The following is a 23,280-nucleotide window of genomic DNA, read 5'->3' as shown; positions in this document are numbered from 1 at the left end:
AGGTTGTGGTGAAAAAAAGTGCAGCATTTATTTCAGGGTGCCAAGCAGGGAGTCCAGGGCAGCTGGTGCTAAAAGCACCCGAACTCCCTGATGGGGTGCAGCAAAGAATTTTTAAAGGCAAGGTGAAGGAGGGGAGTCCCAGAGTCTGTGTTCAGCTCGTGCACAATTCTCTAATTGGTTGATGGTGAGGTAATAGGGCAGTGTTGCAGGGGTTAACATAATCAATCCTTGGGCTCCAGTAGGCCTGGAGGCTATGTGCTCATGGTCATCAAGTAGTTAATGTCTTCCATTTGGTGGGGGTTTTCGCATCTCTAAAACAACTCAGTAAATGTGCGTCAAATACTGTTATCTAGGTACTTCAGAGAAGAGCTAAAGCAGAGGGTATGGGGGAGTGGTCTGTTCCAGGAATGCCCCATAAGGTCCTGCTCATTTACAATAGGACAAAACCTAGATGACCTTGGGTATGGTGATGACATTTTAAATAAAACACCAAGGGCATAATCCATGAAAGAAAGAAGAATTGGTATGCTGGACTTCATTAAAATTACTGACTTCTGTTCTGCAATAGACAGTATCAAAAGAATGTGAAGACAAACCCATACAAGGAGAATATATTTGCAGAAGACACGTCTGATAAAAGACTGTTATCCAAAATACACAAAAAACTCTTAAAATTCAACAATAAGAAAATAAACAATCCAATTAAAAAAACGGCCCAAAGACTTTAACATATACCCAAGGAGAAGATATACAAATCGCAAATAACCACCTGAAAAGATGCTCCACATCATATGTTATCAGGGAAATGCAAATTAAAACAACAATGAGATACCAATACATACCTATTAGATTGGCCAAAATCTGGAACACTGACAACACTAAATACTGGCAAGGAGGTGGAGCATTACAAATGCTCATTCACTGCTGGTGGGAATGCAAAATGGTACAGCCGTTTTGGAGGACAGTTTGGCAGTTTCTTAAAAAATTAAACACACATTCACCATACGATACAGTAACTGTGCTCCTTGGTATTTGCACAAAGGAATTGAAAACATGTTCATACGACTTTATACCAGCTTTATTCATAATTGCCAAACTTTGTAGTAACCAGGATGTTATTCAGTAGGCGAATGGATAAATGTCCAAAGAATGAAATATTAGCACTAATAGGAAATAAAATATCAAGCTATGAAAAGACATGGAGGGAGCTTAAGTGCATATTACTCAGTGAAAGAAGCCCATCTCAAAAGGCTCCATACCGTATGATTCCAACTACATGACATTCTGGAAGAGGTAAAACTATGGAGACAACACAAAGATCAGTTGTTGTCAGGACTTGGGGGAAAGGAGGGATGAATAGGCAGAGCATGGAAAATTTTTAGGGCAGTGAAAATACTCTATATGATACCATAATAGTTGGTACATATTATTATACGTATGTCCAAGCCCATAGAAGGTACAACACCAAGAGTGAACTTATTTAAACTATGGACTTTGGGTGATTATGATGTGTCCACGTAGCTTCATCATTTGTAACAAATGCACCACTCTGGTGGGGGACGTTGATAATGGAGGAGGCTATGCATGTGCGGGGGGAGGTGTTATATGGGAAGTCTCTGTATCTTCCTCTTAATTTTGCTGAGAATTTAAAACTCTTAAAAAGATTGTCTTTTAAAAAAAAAATCAGTGTTTTCAAATTCAGCTAATCAACAAAATTCTATAAACAGTGGTTGCCTCAGGGGATGGTATTGGGAGACAAGAGAAGAAGGGAAATTACTTTTCACTTGTACTCTTGTACCTTTTGAATTTTGTTATTATATGTTGCTTATTCAAAATAATACATGCATACTTAAAATTTTTAAATTAGATATAGCATCATTCATATGGAAAAAGGAAATATTTCGTGGGAAAAGCCTACTCTTACTCCATTCATTGACCAAGAAAATCCTCCCAAATATTGATTTTTAACCTTGGTAAAATAATTATGCTAAGATAATATACAGTATGATGTATAATCTTCTTTCCTTCTCTCTCTGGTTACTGTCTAACAAAGTCTGGTGATGCATATCTTTGGAAAATGTTGCCATCCTTCCATGATAATTTAGTGAGGCAGGAATTTAGGACTCCCTTCAGTCAGAGGTGCCCATGGGCTGAGCTATGGGGAAGCTCATGGAAGTATAGAAAATCTCACATGGTATTACCACATACTTATGTTTCCAAGGTATCTTTAAAATTAAGTAATCTTTTTTACTCTCATTCTGTATGAGAGACCTCAGATGAGACATGGTTTTAAAAGAAATAGTTATTCAGGGGATGCCAACAGAAAGAGGGCAGCAAATGAGGGCTTTGCTAGCAGAATTAGATAAAGGCAGACTCAAGGATAAGTACAGGCCACATATTGACAATGAGGACATTCTCCTTCAGAGCTTTTTCTTTTTAAGTAGAATCTAAGCAATTACATGGAAAACCTATATTATAAGAGCAAGAAAGCCATTATAGTAAATTTAGGAAAGAATAGATGTGTGAAATATTATCAGCACCAAATTAGATTTCCATATTATTGATGCTGGTTATATGCAAAAGCAATTTATAAGTGACAACAGGCATTTTTTCTCCAAATTTACATGTATGCCTCCAAGATTACATGAGTAATAAACATTTTATATTAGCCCTAACCTTTGCATGAATAAAATGCATCTCAAATATGGTATAACTTGCTGTGCCTAACTTTGTGTGTGCTGTATTTTTTAAAATTTTAAATCAAGGTAGTTTTTGCGCTTGATTTGTGTGCAGCATAATAAAAAAGCAAGTATTTACATTGAAAATGAAGAAATTTTTCATAAACTTTTTCACAATAGAATATAATAATGGTATTATTCTCCTATTTTTATTATTTAATAGCTAATAAAATGATATTCTAACTAAGATTTGGAATCTTAAAAGGATACTAAACATTGATTGAGATCTATATAACAGAAAATGTTTGAACTATGTAGCATAAAATCTCTAAATAGAAAAACATATATTCATAAAAAAACAAACCTTTATGTGATCTACAAATGTAAGGTTAACATTGCCCTCTTCTGGCTTCATATTCAAATAAGAACATCTACTATAATGTCAAACAGCACGTTCCATGCCAGAAAGCGGTAAGTCTGAAACAAAGACAATCTATAACACTGTAGCCAAGGAGGAATAGAAGAGGCTCTATTTCACCTACAAGAGGTGCCTGGTCAGAGTTAGAGAGACCTCTACTAGTATTTGGCTCACATGGACACATTCAGAAAGCCAAACACTAAGGAGAAATACATGATACTGAGATTATTGATCTGTAATTTTGCTTCTGGCTATTCCTATTTCTTTTTCTCACAGTCCCTCCCCATGTCATAAACACAAACCTTTTGGAACTCAAGGGAATGTTTAACCCCAATTCCACTGGAAAACTAAACTCTCAAGGTGCAGATCAGAAGGAAGGAGTTCCAGAGATGGTCTACCACTGCTGGTTCCCTACAGCGGATCTTAGTTCCTAGAAAAATCAACAAAGTTCAGTTTGTGCAGTTCAACTCAGAGGCCATGGCTTAAATTCATCTCTGGGTTATCAGACTTGATGCCATATTGTTAACTTCCATGTTTCCCTCAAAATATACTAGAAAAGGAACACATACACACATTTGGGTAAACCTCTTAAAATTCTAATAGACCTTCTAACAGTCTAATACTGTATTTTTTTTAATTCCTGGCAGGGAGATCAGTGTATATGTATATGTGTTTTATTTCTTGCTACTCTAGAGACTTAGAACAGTGTAAGCTTTGCCACTGGAGAATCTCTCTCCACCCCAAGGGAGAGAAGTTGCTGCAGAATTGTATTCAAGTACCTGTTCCTGTAGCAACTATATCATTATCAGAAGGTGGCTCCTGCCCTAAAATATTTTCCACTTGTTGGCCTCCATTAGGGTTGTGAGAGCATCACATCCTGTGCAAGGTGAACTTATTTCCAAAGTTTAGGTCTCAAAATAGTCATTAGGGAGATACTCAGAGATCAGTAAGGTACCAATCAGTTCTCTGTCTCTCTCTGTCTCTCTCTGTCTCTGTTTCCATCTCTCTGTATCTCTCTCTCATTGCCTCTTTTAAGTAAAAGAGCTTTGACCACACTACTCTCAGAAAATCAATAGAAACTATCCGTTTTCAACTCTTGTGTGGCAATAGGTAAGATTAATTAACAGCAACAGGAAATACAGCATCAAATGACCTAAATTACTGGATGATCCAGTATCAAAAGCTCATTCTCCATTTCCATCTTTTTTAGGAATTCATATGATAAGCATTGTATGTACACTCAAGTCATATGTTACTGAGACATATATTCTACCTCACAGCTCACATGCACTTAACTATCAAATTTGTACTGTCTTTATAAAGCATAAATAATGCGTAGCCTAGGCCATGAAGATGTAAGCAGCTCCTAGCAGGTAAAATTTATTTTTACTCTGGCAGTTTCAAGGGTAAAGGAGGAGAGCCAGCCCCCACCTGTTCTGAGCAGCACTCCACATCATCAGTCTTAATGATGGGAAACGCACACACTGTCTATGATTTCCTAGTGAGTTTTTACTAAATATCCAGCATGAGAATTCCTGAGACTCTTATGCTGCACTTAGAATCTCTTGACCAGGTGAGTTTGAACAGATTTCAGGGTCAGGGGAGATATAATAAAAGCAAGGATAGTTAATGTTCAAAACAAATACTGGACCCTGAAAAACAAACTTCCTTTCCTAACACCTGATAGAGTGAGTGTAAGGGAGTTCAATCTCACAATGTGTCCACGTTGTAAAATTCAGGAGTGTATTTAGAGTGTAGGTGCTGCCCAGTGGTTCTATCCCAAACTACTTCATGTACAAAACAGGTGGTTTTTTTTTTTAGGAGTGTACTGATAGTGTTTATTGGGAAGGGCAGTAAATCGAGCCTGTGTATAGCATGACAGATAACAATGAGCCTTCAGGAACTCTGGAGAGTGTGCTCTATAAGCAATCATTTGGAATCTCTCATCAACTTCTGCTGACACACAACAAATCCGAAAATATAAAAAGGAAGAATGAAAACAACAGAATCATCTCTGTTTCACAAGCTCAGAGCAATACAAACAGTAATAGCGTTATGGAAGAAAGGACCGCAGAATGTGTCATCAGTCATGATCTCTTTCTGAAAAAAAGGGTTTATGAATTAAATAGAATAGAATATTATGCTCTCTTGTTGGTTAAAAAAATGTATAAGAGATAGAAGGATTTAGAAACTGTTAAACCCTGCGTTCTGCTTCACCCAGCAGAGAGCGATTGCAATACTTAATTGCACTGTGATTTAAAGTTCTATATGATAGCTTCAGTTTTCTGCATGTAATTTCATCTGCCATAAAGCAATAAGAAATATTGACTATCCTCTGTGATGACCAATGAAATCCATGATCTCATCATCTTTTTTTCACAAAATATTAAAATAGAACAATCTGCTGACTTTGGTATAACAACTGCCACATGTTTATGACAGCTATTCCTATACTGGTTAGCACAGATTTCTTGTAAAATATGTACAAACAAAACTAGTTTCCTAAGTATCATTTTATATAGTAGCACTAAGAAAAAATAAAGGATACAATATGACTATTAAAAGTTTTTAAAGCCCTAGAAAATATAAATATGAAATAAAATAAGATGGTAATAATTCAGTTTTATTTCTTATAGATATTGTCCAAGAACAAACACTGACAGCTCTCTAGCGTATTCTAGAGAGTCAAAGGTATGGTTTCCTGGGGAGAAATCAACTATACCCTCTAAACATTAGAACTCCAGGATCACTTGGTAGCCAGACAGTTCCAGGATGCCCACATGGGGACAGTGGGATCAAGTACATTATTGAGTGCATTCTGGTTTTTTTGTACATTTGTTATTCCTCTCATCCATTTTCTCTATTATTTTAACGTGTTCAAGTTTGCACAACTCCAGAGTTTGACCAGAGATGGAATGCTATGAATCTTAAAGGAGAACAATCACAGAATATGCTGAAGACTCAAGCCCTCTGATCCCACTGTCACCACAAACAGTGCATTTTGGGAGGTAAATAGAACTGGCACCTGACTCCAGGTTAGAACATCTGGGATCTGTCGTTAATTCTAGTAAGCCCTCTAATGACCTTGGTCAAATCTCTTAATCTGAGTTTTATCTCTTAATCTCTAGTATATAGATTACCCTCTGAATTGATTATTTATTGTCTTGGGTTACCTACATTTTCATTTGTTGATAAAAAGAATTATGTCTTCGAGGGAGAGGAGACCATCCCTCCCCATCCACATTTCACATGCAGGGATAGTGCTGACACCCTCCAACCCTAAGCACTTCCCCACTTAGTAGTAGACACAGAAATCAGTACCTTCCACTCCTTAGGCTGAAGCAGTTATTTCAGGGATGGACATGTGACCCAAGTGAACCCAGTGAGACTCAGTCTCAAGAATTTTGCTAACATTATTCAAAATAAAGCATGTACTTTCTGTAGGATTGTTAGATAATAGAAAGTTAAAATAAAATTTTTCATGACAATATCAGACTTTTCATGGGGCAAGCTAACTTGAACAGAAGACAAAAAAAAAAGCAGAGCTACAAAATGGAAAGCAATAACGTTCTGACCCTGTAATCTGAGATCCTGAATCCAGACTGACTGAAACCAGCTACATTCATCACTCTGAAGTCTGGTGTTGCATAAGCCCCAAAACCCCAATTTAAAAATATAATATAAGTAAGTATTTTACCAGCTGCAGTTGTAATAGCCCTAAATAACAGGATCTCAAGCAAGACTTCAAACGCAGAGATTATATTATTCTTATAATCTGGATAAATCACTTCCATTACTATACTTTGCTCTTTGACAAAAATATACTACTACTAACTGATTCACAATTCATATATTTCATCAAAGTGGTGTATGATATCCTAGCCACAGCAATCAGAAAAAGAAATAAAAAGCAGCCAAATTGGAAGGGGAGAAGTAAAACTGTCACTATTTGCAGATGACACAATACTATATATAAAAAAACCCCAAAGTCTCCACCAAAAAACTATTAGAAGTAATAATGAATTTAGTAAAACTGAAGGATATAAGATTAATATACAGAAATCTGTTGCTTTTCTATACACTAACAATGAATTATCAGAAAGAGAAAACAAAAAAATCCTATTTAAAGTTGCATCAAAAAGAATAAAATTCCTAGGAATAAACTTAACCAAGGAGGCAAAAGACATATACTATAAAAACTATAAAGCATTGATGAAGGAAATTAAAGATGGAATGAAGAAATGAAAAGATAACCGTGCTCTTGGATTGGAAGAATAATATTGTTAAAATGGCAATACTACCCAAAGCGATCTACAGATTTAATGCAATCCCTATCAAAATACCCTTGACATCTTTCACAGAACTAGAACAAATAATCCTAAAATTTATATGGAACCACAAAAGATCCTGAATTGCCAAAACAGTCTTGAGAAAAAAGAACAAAGCTGGAGGTATCACACTTCCTGACTTCAGACTATACTACGAAGGTACAGTAATCAAAATAATATGGTACTGGCACAAAAACAGACACATAGGTCAATGGAACAGAATAGCCCAGAAATAAACCCATGCACTTGTGGTCAATTAATTTACAACAAAGGAGGCAAAAATATACAATGAAGAAAAGACAGTCTCTTCAATAATTGATGCTGGGAAAACTGGACAGCTCCATGTAAAACAATGAGATTAGAACATTTCCTCACATCATATACAAAAATAAACTCAAAATGGACTAAAGACCTATATAAGACCTGGAACCATAAAATTCCTAGAAGAAAACAGAGGCAGAGCACTCTTTGACATAAATTGTAGCAATATTTTTTGGATCTGTCTTCTAAGGCAAAAGAAATAAAAGCAAAAATAAACAAATGGGACCTAATTAAACTTAAAAGCTTTTGCACAGCAAAGGAAACTATCGACAGAAAGAAAAGACAACCTACTGAATGGGAGAAAATATTTGCAAGTGATGTGACTGACATGGGGTTAGTATTCAAAATACATAAATAGCTCATACTACTCAATGTCAAAAAGAAAAACCAACCCAATCAAAAAATGGGCAGAAGACCTGAATAGACATTTTTCCAAAGAAGACATATAGTTGGCTAACAGGCACATGAAAAGATGCTCATAACTATTAGAGAAATGCAAATAAAAACCACAATGAGTTATGAGTTATAGCTTCACACCTATCAGAATTACTATCATCAAAAAGTCGACAAATAACAAATTTTGGCAAGGATGTGGAGAAAAGGGAACCCTTGTACACTGTTTGTGAGAAGCAAATTGGTGCAGCCATTATGTATGACAGTATGGAGGTTCCTCAAAAAACTAAAAATAGAGCTACCATATGATCCAGCAATTCCACCCTTGGATATGTATCTGGAAGCAATGAGAACACTAATTCAAAAAGGCACATGTACCCCAGCGTTCATAGCAACATTATTTACAATAGCCAAGATGTGGAAGCAATCCAAGTGTCCATCAACAGACAAATGGATAAAGAAGACGTGATATACATATACAATGGAAATTAGTCATAAAAAATGAAATTCTGCCATTTGCAGCAACATGGATGGACCTAGAGAATATTATGCTTAATGAAAAAAGACAAATACTATATATTATCACTTATACATGGAATCCAAAAAAATAAAATGAATGTATATTGCAAAACAGAAACACACTCACAGTTATAGGAAACAAACTAATGGTTACCAGTGGGCGGGGGGAGAGGGAAGAGGAAACATATGGGATTAAGAGATACAAACTACTATGTATAAAATAGATAAGCAACAAGGATATATAGCACAGGGAATTATAGCCATTATTTAGTAATAATTTTTAATGGAGTATAATCTATAAAAATACTGAATCACTATGCTGTACACCTGAAACTAATACTGTAAATCTGCTCTACTTCAATTTTTTTAAAATGTGGTGTATGATATACATAAACATCTGTCTACATTCTAGATCTAAATATTAAATTGATTTTATTTGTAGATCTTTATGTATGTGACCTTGCAATAAGTTACCTTATCTAAATCATTCCACTTTTTAAGTTAGTAATTATTGTCATCATATAACCAGGTTTCTAATACCAGGTTTCCAGGTAATTAATAGACCTTAGCACTTTTTCTTAATTTTTAATTTAATTTCTAAATTAACTCATATGCAAATTGTTCTCACTTCATATAAATATTGGTCTCATTCTTTGTTGGAGATCTTTTATGCGTTCAAACAATTATTCCTTGTACATCAACTTCCTCAAGTCCAAGTTCAAGATTTACATCCTCTAAGAACTCAAGTACATCATAGAAACGAATTATGAACCATTCCATTTTGTTCGTTTTGAGTTGACTAAATATAAACAGATCTCTAAGATGAAGGGATATAACTTGAATGAACTGAAGATATGAAAAACAGTGGAATTGGCTAGATGGAAGGTTAAGGACAGTAAGAGAAGTATATAGGAGTCACGGTAGAAGTATAGTTTCAAAGAGAAATATCAATGCGTTTCTCATTGGCATTGAAGGCCAATCATCTTTAAATACCCTCATTGTCTTAGTTACTATGTTATCTAATCTGTGAGTAGTGAAACACATTACAGTAGTCAAGCTCTGTATATTATACTGAGGAGGCTTGGATCCCTAACAAGGGAAGTCCTAGGCTGTCCATCAACTGAGAGTATTGTCCAGAATAAATAAGTGGATCCAAATTAGTTTGGTCAATCCAAGTTATTTTGGGACAATCTGAAAAAAAAAAAAAAAACGCTAAGAGTATAAGGTCATAAGTAAAGGAAGCTAAAGTTGAAAGATACCAGAGGGATACCATGAGTTAAAACTATGCAAGCATAAAGGAATCATCTTAATGTTGGAATAGAGGGCTTCAGCATAAAACTAGAGGAAAGTCTCTTTTTACTCTCTCTGAACAAGCTCATTATTCCAAGGATCAGAAGGCCCAGTTACAGAAACATCAGCAGCAATGCAAGAAGCTCCATAGGAAATTCTATAAAAGCAAGACACTAGAAGTGACAAGCATTGAAACAGACCCAATATCTAAACCATATGCTCTCCATCCTTTAAGAAATTATCAGTAGTGTGAATGGGTCTTATCTTGCAAACAGAGGTGCTTAATACATATACCCAAGTGATAAAAGTAGTAAGTCAGCATAATTGGTTACATAATCACTGTTCTTATTTACAAGTTCCTATGAGCATATAGCAAACCTGTTGAAACACTTGCCTCTCAAAAAGCATAGGACAGTTAATAAGGGAAAGTTGGGAGTGAATGCCAAGTTGTATTTTAATACTATGGCATAACGTTTTATCATTGGACATTATAAGAAATAACACATAAATATGTACTGTATTTGACGTGAAAATATTTTATGATGCTCTTTGATATATCATCACTCAGCGTTACTTATATGAGACCCTACATAGAAATTAGTGTAAAGGAAACTCTAATCTATCTAGAAGAGCTTTTGTGTTCTTCCATTCTGATAAGATAGAAGTGCTGTCTAAGGGAGATTCTGCTAAAAGGGATGGTGAGAGCCTAAGGTAATGTAAGTCAGAATATCAGACTTTTATGGTTTGTATGTTTATTCCTTCTCTTTTTTTGTGGCCTTAGTTTACTAGGTCTGTATATATTTGAATATCCTCATTTTAAGTGTATCACTTATTATAAATAAATCTACTTTAGATAGAAATGAGATATAAACAAATGTGTAATATTTGATGATACCAAATTACTACAACCAGATGAATGAATAGGACATTTTCCCCGCTAGATAATATGGAAACATCTTTCAATAAACATTGCTGCCTTCTATAAGTTTCCTTCCTTGTGTTTTGCTATATATTATGAGTAGAATGTCTATATTGAATTTGGTTTGTGTTTTGAATTGCATCAGAAGGGATATAGATGAAATCTGTTATCTAAAGACATTGTAATGAGTAAAATAATGTGACTAATAGCCATTGTTGAAATCATTTGTCATTATTTCTTCCATGTTTTAATATCTCATTTTCTCATCACAAACATTTTTATAGGAAGAATCAAGTAATGTACCCCCTTGGCTTTTGGTATTTTCCTATGTCTTTAAGTTTTAAGTAGAAAATAAGTTTATTTATTCCACAAATGTGTATACAGTTTTTCCCATGTGTTAGGCACTTTGTGAGAGTAGGGTAATGCCCCATCTATTTTGATGAATAGCTATGGAATCACCTATTTTTTTCACAGTTTAATTAGCAGAGGAAAAAAGTGTACTAAAAGTTAGGAAGACAAAATCTTCACTTGATATTTATATCCTACATACTTTGCATAAGTCTAGTGAAAGTACAATGGTATGGGAAAATGTCTGAACAATTTAAAATTTAGATAAATTAATATTATCTTAGTAGAAAAAAAGGTAAAGACAGGCATCAGGTTTTATTTAATCTGCTATCAAATAATCCTGTAATCTAATTTTAGATTCTAAATAAAATGTACATCTTTGTTGCAATAATAGTTTAATTTTTTAATTATTACAAAGTAGATTTTGAACTACTATAACCAAATTTATATTGGTGCTTTTCACAATTGAGCATTTTAATGTATAATGGCTCTATCTTTTTAAAAGTAATGTTTCTGACCCCCAAGTTACCCAGAATTGTCCAAAAATAATTCTATCACATGTTCCTAAAAATGGTGCAAAAGAAGAAGATTCGGTGGTTTCACCTTGAGTTATTTTTCAGTTGAATATTTTCAGATATTAAACCATTACCATAAAAATGAAGCTCCTCATTTAAAAAAAAAATCACCCTTTATGTGAAACACAAACATATCAGCTTAAGATGGAAACAGTTTAAATTATGTGACATTAGTTTTCTGATCTCTGTAAAGTACCCAGTAGATGGATGTTGATATATCATAGTCACTGCTACCATCAATAAAAAATCACCAGCTGTCATGGGCCTCCTAAATACCAGGTTGAACTAGTGAATTAGTTGAACATGTAAAGCAAGGCCAAAGGTGGAAGCTGTAGCACTTTATCTACTTTCTTAATGTTCTATTTTTCATTGAGACTGGTTCCAGTATATTGTGTTTGGGTTTAAAAGGAGATGAGAGTTTGTCCCAGATGCTGGAAAACTTCACACACACACACACAATCATGGAGAATCAAAATAATAATTTTGGCTATATTGCATTATAAAATGAAAATAATACCTCTTCCTCCCAAAAGGAAGCTAAAGTTCTATGAGGGCTATAAATAAACCATTCATATTGCCAGAGACCTGGGTTGAAGAGTCCCTGCACTGTAGAAGTATTAGGAATAATTTCAAATAGTAGTTTATTTGAACTGAACAACAATGCTTTCAAAATTTCTGTTGGGAAGCACATGCCATAACTTTCAAATTCAGATTGAAGATTGTGCCTGGAAACATTATCACACAGTACTGGCTTTTTAGATTATAGTTTCCAAGTAGAAGACAGAAAAATGTTGTTCTTAGGTATGCCCATTCTAAAATCAAGTAGAGCTGGATCATTTACTATAATTTTTTGCAGTAATAGAAGCTTTACAGTTAGCCTTAACTTTAAAAAAATCTCTAGAATCTACAGCTCTGGTTTGCCTAGACTAATGTTTTTTTCCCAATATTCAAACAAATGATTTAGCAAAAGTATAAATAAATCTAGTGACGTTTGGATAGGACATTTTCTTTTGTCTCAGAAAATTTTGTCTGGGCTGAAACTCTCAGCACAGTGGACAATGAATTTTCACATTTCTAGGCCACACCTCCTCAAGGTTTAGCAGAGGTATCGGAAAACAAAAAAAAAAACTAGCTACCATTATGCAGGCTAAATAAAAGACAGTCAGAGATTCACTGAGGAGAAAAAATAATTCTTTGAAGCAATTAGTGGCAGGAGAGAGGACTCAGACCTACTCCCTCACATACTTCAAGCCAAGTAAAGTGAGTAGCAAGAGAATTCCTTGGAGAGACTGTAACGGTGGTGGTGGGATTGGGTTGGTTTCCAGAGGAGAGTCCAGAATTTTCTTTCTAGCTGGACATTTGCTAGTCTGTAGAAATAGATCTGACCCTGTTATGACACCATCACTAAGAACAATGAAAGAATATTTGATAAACTTGACATCATCCTCTGGAGTTTGGGCAGGACATGAAGATTTGGACTGGACTCTCCTCTGAATTTTCAAGAACAGTTGACTGTTGCTGCCTATGGAACAGAACAAGGAAAGAGGAGAGTGATGAGTGTGCTTCCAAGGTTGGTTGGAGCAAGAATGCCTGAATTCCATTGGCCTTTGCTCTTTGATATGTACACATGTATTTATCTTACAGAAATCTGGCCCAGGATATCTGTCTTCCAGACTCAGCATTCTAGTAGAAAGGATAGAGGTGTAGTGCTGGAGCACAGGAGTTTGGGTGGACATGTAAGAAGCTATTTGAATAGAATATTACCTACAGCAAGTCATAGTTCAGTGCAGCAGTCACCAAAGGAAGGGTCTCAAAATTACACAAAAGAGCCTCAAGCGAGAGATAGCTAGAATTTGGTCATGCACCGTATAGTGCCAGATTACATCAGCACCAAGCAGAGGAATTTGACCTTTCTTTCTGATTCTTGCTTACTCTGTCCCCTGCCCCTGATCCCATAAAAGCCAGAAACAGCAGAAGTAATTAAGTGTAATAAGGAGAGCAAAATGGTCAGATTATCCCCCCTTTCTTACTGGGTCTGAGAATTCTAGGAGTGCCGTGAGTTACAAGGGGTGTTAAGTTTGAATTGAGTGAGAGGTTAAAATTTTGATTCAAATTTGTTAGGACTTTTAAATAACTGAAATGAAACTGTTCTAACAGCTGAAAATGAAAAGGAAATTGAGGGAATATGCTTGAGATGTTGACAAAGAATTAGAGAATAGGAATTTAGGAAAATGGATTTGAAGTCCATGGAGGAAACAAAATAAAGTTATTTCCATATTGTATCCTAATGAGAATAGCATACTCTGTCTCACTATTACTCACATTGTAAAATGATTTTAAACCATTGGCCTAGCTCAGTGTTCCTCATTCCATCCACATACCAGGATCAGTCACTGATAACATTTTTGCTTTTCAAGAAAATAATACAAATAAGAAAAATGTAGCAAGTCTATTCAACTTAATTTATTCAATTTAAATGATAACTCTATTACAGGATTATGTACTTTACATTTAAAATATCCATTATGCTAAAAAATATGAGAAGGGAGAGTAGCAGTGCTTTTATTTTAGTGTATATTCTTTCTTGGAAAAAATTAAAGCTTGTCAACACTACATCCACACCCATACTATTTTTTAACTGTCCATCTATGCCATTGATCTAGGACATGTTATTTAATCTGAAATCATCTAGCTAGTCTTTTTTTCTATTCTGACTTCATGGACTTAATAATAACTTGAAAAAATTGGTTTCATTAAATAAAAAAAGTAGAGGTGAATTTATTTTTTAAATTTCTATGGTAAGATAAATGAGTTATTTATGAACCTGAAATTTTAATCTCATTCTACACTGAAGTATTCTTCACTGAACTGGTCTCCTTGTCCATTAGACTGTCTAACATTTCCCTCTCCACCTCTGAAGAAACAAGTGAAATGGACAATGTATTACATCATATTTGGAGTGTTCACTCCAGGAAAAACATTTTGAATCAAGGAAAAATTATTACTGGAAATGCCCGCATCTTTATCCTAGTACCCATTTCATTTTGCCTTTATTTCCCAGATACAAAGACATTTTCATTCTTTGAATGTGCATAGCTATTCAAGCCATGTAGCTAATCATTTTAGACTGAATAAACAAAATCATACAGAGTTAAATGAGTCATTTTCAAGAATAAGCTCCAAATAGCTACTCTCCTCATCTTTTGTTTCCACCGGCACTTTACTTCATAACACAGAGATTTCTGCAACAGTGTATTGTTGGGTTCGGCTATGGAGGGAGTTGGGGGGGACTCAAAAAAATCAGTTTTGAGTTCAATTCTGCCAATACATACTCTTTAATCAAATCCAGTCTCATAAGTACATTATGACTTGTTTCATGTATTTTTCTAAATTGGAATTCTCTTTCTCCACCACCTCCATTACCTCTAATATCAATATATAGATGCTACCCATTCTTCAGCTCAAAACACCCTCCAGAAAGCTTTTCCTGATCTGTCCAGTGTCCACTGACTTCCTCCTCCCCTTTATCCCACTGCATAATCTGTCATATAAAGACCTGTGCCTACTCATTTGCTGTTGTGTATTTTGGGATGATCTCCACCACAGGGAGCTTCAAGATTTATATTTTACTTAATCTCTATGAGGCAATTTAGGGATTAGGACATAGGCTTTAGAGTCAGTCGGCATCTATTTGGATTCCACCCCACTACATATTGGTGTGCCAAACCATAAAAAGTATTTAACAGAGGGCTTGGCAAACAGAAAGTATGCAATAAATGCTGCTTATTGCTGCTGTTACTGCTGCTGCAGCTGGTATTGTTAAATAGTTTCCATCTAGTTAAGATTAACAGCGTTGATCATTTGCTAAGAACTTAATAGATACTTGTTACTTCAATGAAAACTCTTAAAATTCTTTAATTCATTCAGACTCTGCTCCCTGACCAGCACTGCCAGTGTTTTCACATATTCATATTTTTGAAAATAGAGGCTCATCTTCATTAATCTGTAGACTTTCTTTACTCCACGCCTTCAAAAAAATGTATAAAATTGCATTATATGTTGTGGATACATCTTTTAGATCTCTATGTCTGGTTTTATTAGTATGAACTCCCTAAAAATAAGTTTTAGAAGACCATGTTGACTGTTTAATTAATGACTTTCAATTTTTTTAAATAATAAGAGTAATGCAAAATCTCAAAAAAAAGAGATAGTAGCATATAATTAAATTCTAATGCTTGCATATCCCACTTCATCTTAGAATGAAGCACCTATCTCCATCCTGTTCTTTTCTATAAAAAAAACTTATTTCTCTTTTCAACAATAAGATGAGCTCTTAAACAATTGTAATTAAATTTTTTTAAAAGCATTTTTTCAATAAAAATATGTTAAAGTTTGTAAATTCAGAACAATAAGAAATAGCTAAAGCATTAGACATCAGATTTCAAGGGCAAAAGAATATTTTTAAGGATCTATAGTCCTAGAGATGGGGAACACAAAGCAAAACAAGAAAATCAGGTCTCATTTCTCAGCATAATAACCTCTACCTGGTGGTCAGAGTATCTCTTTTATCTAGCTTCCTTCTGTGTCTTTTTCCCAATTTATTTGAACATCCTTTCAAACAGATTTTCTCATCCTTATAGAGATAATGCAGCTATCTCTTCTGAAGCTTAAACTAGTGCTCTGAATAAGAATAAAGGAAAACAACACTATACAGATATAGCTTTCTCTTTTAATGTATGTGATTTAAGAGAACAGAAGGTTTACTGTATGGGAGATGTTTTTTCCCCTAGTTCCATGCATCATTTGCTATATGAGCCCTGCTCGATGGTTTCCAGGATGAGTTTGGAACCCACTGGTCCTGACACAATGCAGCCATCCTTCTTCTGTAGCCAACTCCTTCCTAAGCCCCAGGAAACTGCCAAACACCTGCTGTCAGGGGCAGATGCTCCTAAGGTTAGTAAACATACAACAAAAGTACAAAGTGGCTGGTCCTGTCTTCTTCTGGAGGAAGTGCATGTCTTATTTTATTTTCAGAAACAGAGCAGATCCACTGAATACATAAAAAGCAATCTTGTCTATAATTTTGTATGGTGATACATTAAGTGCTGTTGTTTTGAAGAGAAAGCTACCAGTTGATTTCATTGGAATATCTGTAAAAAAAATTTTCAGTCATTATTTTGTGTTTCTGCATGATTGTAAATATTTACAGATGACTTTTCAGTTCAACATTTAGATATTTCAGTTGTCACAACTTAGATCTTGCTTTTTAAAGGAAGAATGCGCACAAAGGTTAATATCAGCTGCAACTATTAATTTCCTAATAAATGTGTTCATACATTATCAGCTTCAAACTTTATATCCCTTTATCTGTGGACATAGGAGAGCATTACTTTAAAAACTCATAGCATTTTAATGACTTATAAGAAAACAGGAAGATAAGAACCGCACTGTTATTAAAAAGAGACAGAGACAGAGAGAGAGAGGGAGAGAGAGAAAACAAATTGAACAGCTCCTTCTCCTGACTTTACTCTTATACATGCGCTTTCACATAGTGAAGTAAATAACAATGAGGAATGTACATGATAAAAGCTACCATGGGTGTACAGTTCTTACTCTTCTTGAGGAAACATTAACTGTCAGAGCAAAACCTTCATCCAGGAAATCTGGAAGACAGTCTACCTTGTTTTCTAACATGGTTGGTGCTAAAAACACTGAAATAAATATCAAAGACGTTAATTCACCAAAGACTTTAATTCATCCATAGACACTAAAATTGCTGTGAAACATATGTATAACTTAGCACTTAAACTATTATTCTGAAACTACATCAGAGAGAGAACTCAATTTACCCAACAACAAAACAGCATTCATGCACATCTGACCTTGCCGACAGCTAAATTTTCCCACTCTGTAAAGCCACACCCACAGACACCATTTATTTTAATAGACAAATTCATTATGTTTTACAAATCCTCTGCTTCATACAGATACTAATGCCAAGTTCAAAATAGAAACAAATAGTTCTTACATTTGAAGAGCGCAGCTGTTATTATAGATGAATATTTTTGCCAGAAAACATAAAATTAAATTTGAACAGAAGCCCAAAATTGTAAAGCCACTTGAATAATATAAAGTGTAAATTATCAAATTTTAGTATACAGAGCTTTTATTGTTATGTCTCCTCTTTCTTGTGTTTTGAAACCAGAGTTCTTAGATGAATATTCATTAAGAGTTTTTCTGGAATCTTATTTGCCCTCTCTGAATTCGGTCAAAAAAAAATACGTTTTAATTCAGGTTACTTATAATCAGGTTCAAAATAAATGTGACTCTTCTAAAAATGGGATTGCTGTGAGTAAGTCAGGCCTCATCTAGGAGTATAACAGGTTCTGACTCACAGATTTAAATGCTGTTCCAATAACATTCATTTATTTATCAAACATTTATAAAGCAACTACTGTGTGTCAGGTTGCATGGCTGTAGATAGACTCATGACACAAAATAGTCCATTCGTTATCCTCAAGGAAATTCAGACTAGTGGAGGCAACAAGTATGTAGAGACAATTGTAATACATCGTAGTAAGTAAGCTATATAGAGGTACATGTTTGCAAAGATGGCTCATAGGAGGTACAGCCTACCTGTGGAAGAGATCATTAAACTGAGCTACAGTGAATATTCAAAGAATCACCAAGCAGATAAAGTGTTCTAAGCCCTGGGATAAACAAATGTAGAAGCTGTGGAGCATCTGAATACATTAGGGGACTGCCAGACATTTAGTATGTCAGAAACGTAGTGAGGCGAAGAGATGTAGGCAGTCTGGTTTGGAAAAGCAGAAATAGGAAAGGGCCAGATCATGGAGATCCTGGAAAAAATTAAGAAGAGAGTTATTGTGCAGAGGAATGATATAATCAGATACATATTTTTAAAAGATATTTCAGACTAAGTGTTTTCAGTAAAATGCGGAGGGCCAGGAGAGCAGTTAGGAAGTCATTTGGTAATCCACGTGAAAGATGTTAAAGGTTTCAAGTAGTAGAGTTAGTTCTGATATCAAAGGAGACGAGAGATTCAGAAGACACCAGCCTGGCCTAAACTTGACCTTATTTGTAAACCCAGGTCTTTAACTACTTAGAATGAAATTTTAGGATATACTAATTATGGCATATCCTAAAATTTTTAGATGTGTAGCCCAGAGGAAGACAGGAGTAAAAAAACAAACACTTCCTTGATAATTCAAAGGAAGTGTGAACATGGTAATTAAAACATGGAATGATCTATCATTCCCTATAATATTAGTAAAGACCTATAGTGCAAACTAAAATTAGGAGCATAAAGTATGTTCTAGTCTTGACCCTGTAAAAATTATCTGATAAGAGTCACTCGTTTACCCTCTTGGTTCTTCCATTATTCTGTCCATATTAGAACCAAATTACTGTGAGATGAACAAAACAACTTAATGAAAAAAAAACATTATTACCATCATTTTATATGCTATTTTATTTCTAAAATTGTCTACATACATTAAAAAAGGTATTTTTACATATTTCTTAAGTTCCTTGAATAATAATGTTAGAATTATGAAAAAAATCTCCTCTTATGTAGTAAGATGACCTCAATTACATTAGCTTTCTTGTCAATTTGCTGGTAGAGGAGGGAGGAACATGGGCATTATAAAGAGCTATTAATTTTCTAAATTGTACATTTATTATTATAAAATTATAACTAAATAATAAAATTATTATAGAATAAAAATATATATATTTAATTAAAGGGAATTCTCTAACAGCATCCATATGGATTTCCAAAGAGTCAATTTAATTCCTATCTGCCTAATTTTGACACCCTCTTTGTACACTGACAATGAAAAAAAAAAAAACTTCCTACTCTTGAGGACTTTTATATCTTAAGCCACAAAACTCAGGATTCTTTTTTTTTTAACACCTTTATTGGCATATAATTGCTTTGCAGTGGTGTGTTAGTTTCTGTTGTATAACAAAGTGAATCGTCTATACATATACATACATACCCATATCTGCTCCCTCCTGCATCTCCCTCCCACCCTTCCTATCCCACCCTTCTAGGTTGACACAAAGCACCAAGCTGATCTCCTTGTGCTATGCGTCTGCTTCCCACTAGCTATCTGTTTTACATTTGGTAGTGTATATAGGTCCATGCCACTCTCTCACTTCGTCCCAGCTTACCCTTACCCCTCCCCATGTCCTCAAGTCCATTCTCTATGTCTGCATCTTTATTGCTCTCCTGCCCCAAAGTTTATTCAGACACATTCTTTATTTTTTTTTAGATTCCGTATATATGGGTTAGCATACGGTATTTGTTTTTCTCTTTCTGACTTACTTCACTCTGTATGACAGTTTCTAGGTCCATCCACCTCACTACAAATAACTCAATTTCATTTCTTTTCATGTCTGAGTAATATACCATTGTATATATGTACCACATCTTCTTTATCCATTCATCTGTTGATGGCCACTTAGTTTGCTTCCATGTCCTGACTATTGTAAATACTGCTGCAATGAACATTGTGGTACATGACTCATTTTGAATAATGGATTTCTCAGGGTATATGCCCAGTAGGGGGATTTCTAGATCATATGGTAGATCTATTTTTCGTCTTTTAAGGAACCTCCATACTTTTCTCCATAGTGGCTGTATCAATTTACATTTCCACTAATAGTGCAATAGGGTTCCCTTTTCTCCACACACTCTTCAGCATTTATTGTTTGTAGATTTTTTGATGATGGCCATTATAACTGGTGTGAGGTGATACCTCATTGTAGTTTTGATTTGCATTTCTCTAATGATTACTGATGTTGGGCATCCTTTTATGTGTTTGTTGGCAATCTGTATATTTTCTTTGGAGAAAGGTCTGTTTAGGTTTTCTGCCCAGTTTTGGATTGGGTTGTTTGTTTTTTGGATATGGAGCTGCATGAGCTGCTTGTATATTTTGGAGATTAATCCTCTGTCAGTTGCTTTGTTTGCAAATATTTTTTCCCATTCTGAGGGCTGTCTTTTCATCTTGTTTATGGTTTCCTTTGTTGTGCAAAAGCTTTTAAGTTTAATTAGGTCCCATTGCTTTACTTTTGTTTTTATTTCCTTTTCTTTAGGATGTGGGTCATAAAGGATCTTGCTGTGATTTATGTCATAGAGTGTTCTGCCTATGTTTTCCTCTAAGAGTTTGATAGTGTCTGGCCTTACATTTAGGTCTTTAATCCATTTTGAGTTTATTTTTCTTGTATGGTGATTCGAAGTGTTCTAATACCATTCTTTTACATGTAGCTGTCCAGTTTTCCCAGAGCCACTTATTGAAGAGGCTGTCTTTTCTCCATTGTGTATTCTTGCCTCCTTTTTCAAAGATAGGGTGACCATATGTGCATGGGTTTATCTCTGGGCTTTCTATCCTGTTCCATTGATCGATATTTCTGTTTTTGTGCCAGTACCATAGTGTCTTGATTACTGTAGCTTTGTAGTATAGTCTGAAGTCAGGGAGACTGATTCCTCCAGCTCAGTTTTTCTTTCTCAAGATTGCTTTGGCTATTTGGGGTCATTTTTGTTTCCATACAAACTGTGGAATTTTTTGTTCTAGTTCTGTGAAAAATGCCATTGGTACTTTGATAGGGATTGCATTCAATCTGTAGATTTCTTTGGGTAGTAGAGTCATTTTCACAATGTTGATTTTTCCAGTCCAACAACATGGACCTCTCTGCATCTGTTTGTATCATCTTTAATTTCTTTCATCGGTGTCTTACAGTTTTATGCATACAGGTCTTTTGTCTCCTTAGGTAGGTTTATTCCTAGGTATTTTATTCTTTTTGTTGTAATGGTAAATGGGAGTGTTTCCTTAATTTCTCTTTCAGATTTTTCATCATTAGTGTATAGGAATGCAACAGATTTCTGGGCGTTAATTTTGTATCCTGATAATTTATCAAATTCATTGATTAGCTCTAGTAGTTTTCTCGTAGCATCTTTAGGATTCTCTATGTATAGCATCATGTCAACTGCAAACAGGGTCAGTTTTACTTCTTCTTTTCAAATTTGGATTCCTTTTATTTCTTTTTCTTCTCTGATTACTGTGGCTAAAACTTCCAAAACTATCTTGAATAATAGTGATGAGAGTGGGCAACCTTGTCTTGTTCCTGATCTTAGTGGAAATGGTTTCAATTTATCACCATTGAGAACTATGTTGGCTGTGGGTTTGTCATATATGGCCTTTATTATGTTGAGGTAGGTTCACTCTGTGTCTACTTTCTGGAGGGTTTTTATCTTAAATCGGTGTTGAATTTTGTTGAAAGTATTTTCTGCATCTTTTGAGATGATTATATGGTTTTTGTTCTTCATTTTGTTAATATGCTGTATCACATTGATTGATTTGCATATACTGAAGAATCTTTGCATTCCTGGACTAAACCCCACTTGATCGTGGTGTATGATCCTTTTAATGTGCTATTGGATTCTGTTTGTTAGTATTTTGTTAAGGGTTTTTGCATCCATTTTCATCAGAGATATTGGCCTGTAGTTTTCTTTTTTTGTGACATCTTTGTCTGGTTTTGGTATCAGGGTGATGGTGGCCTAGTAGAATGAGTTTGGGAGTGTTCCTCCCTCTGCTATATTTTGGAAGAGTTTGGGAAGGACAGGTGTTAGCTTGTCTCTAAATGTTGATAGAATTCACCTGTGAACCCATCTTGTCCTGGGCTTTTGTTTGTTGATAGATTTTTAACCACAGTTTCAATTTCAGTGCTTGTGATTGGTCTCTTTATATTTTCTGTTTCTTTATGGCTCAGTCTTGGAGGTTTGCTCTTCCTAAGAATTTGTCCATTTCTTCCAGGTTGTCCATTTTATTGGCATATAGTTGCTTGTAGTAATCTCTCATAATCTTTTGTATTTCTGCTGTGTCAGTTGTTACTTCTCCTTTTTCATTTCTAATTCGATTGATGTGAGTCTTCTCCCTTTTTTTCCTGATGAGTCTGGCTAATGGTTTATCAATTTTTGTTTACCTTCTCAAAGAACCAGCTTTTAGTTTTATTGGTCTTTGCTATCATTTCCTTCATTTATTCTTCATTTATTTCTGATCTGATCTTTATGGTTTCTTTCCTTCTGCTAACTTTGAGGGTTTTCTGTTCTTCTTTCTCTAATTGCTTTAGGTGTAAGGTTCGGTTGTTTATTTGAGAGTTGTTTTTTTTTTCTTCAGGTAGGATTATATTGCTATAAACTTCCCGCTTAGAACTGCTTTTGTTGCATCCCATAGGTTTTGGGCTGTCATGTTTTCATTGTGATTTGTTTCTAAGTAATTTTTGATTTCTTCAGTGATCTTTTGGTTCAGTAGTAATATATTGTTTAGCCTCCATGTGTTTGTAATTTTTACAGTTTTTTTCCTGTAATTGATATCTAGTCTCAGGGTGTTGTGGTTGGAAATGATACTTGATATGATTACGAGTTCAATTTTCTTTAATTTACCCAGGCTTGATTTGTGACCCAAGA

This window comes from Orcinus orca, chromosome 3 (genome assembly GCF_937001465.1).
Source record: "Orcinus orca chromosome 3, mOrcOrc1.1, whole genome shotgun sequence".
Classification (NCBI taxonomy): domain Eukaryota; kingdom Metazoa; phylum Chordata; class Mammalia; order Artiodactyla; family Delphinidae; genus Orcinus; species Orcinus orca.
The sequence above is the reverse complement of the archived record's forward strand: the minus strand, read 5'-3'. Positions refer to the sequence as shown.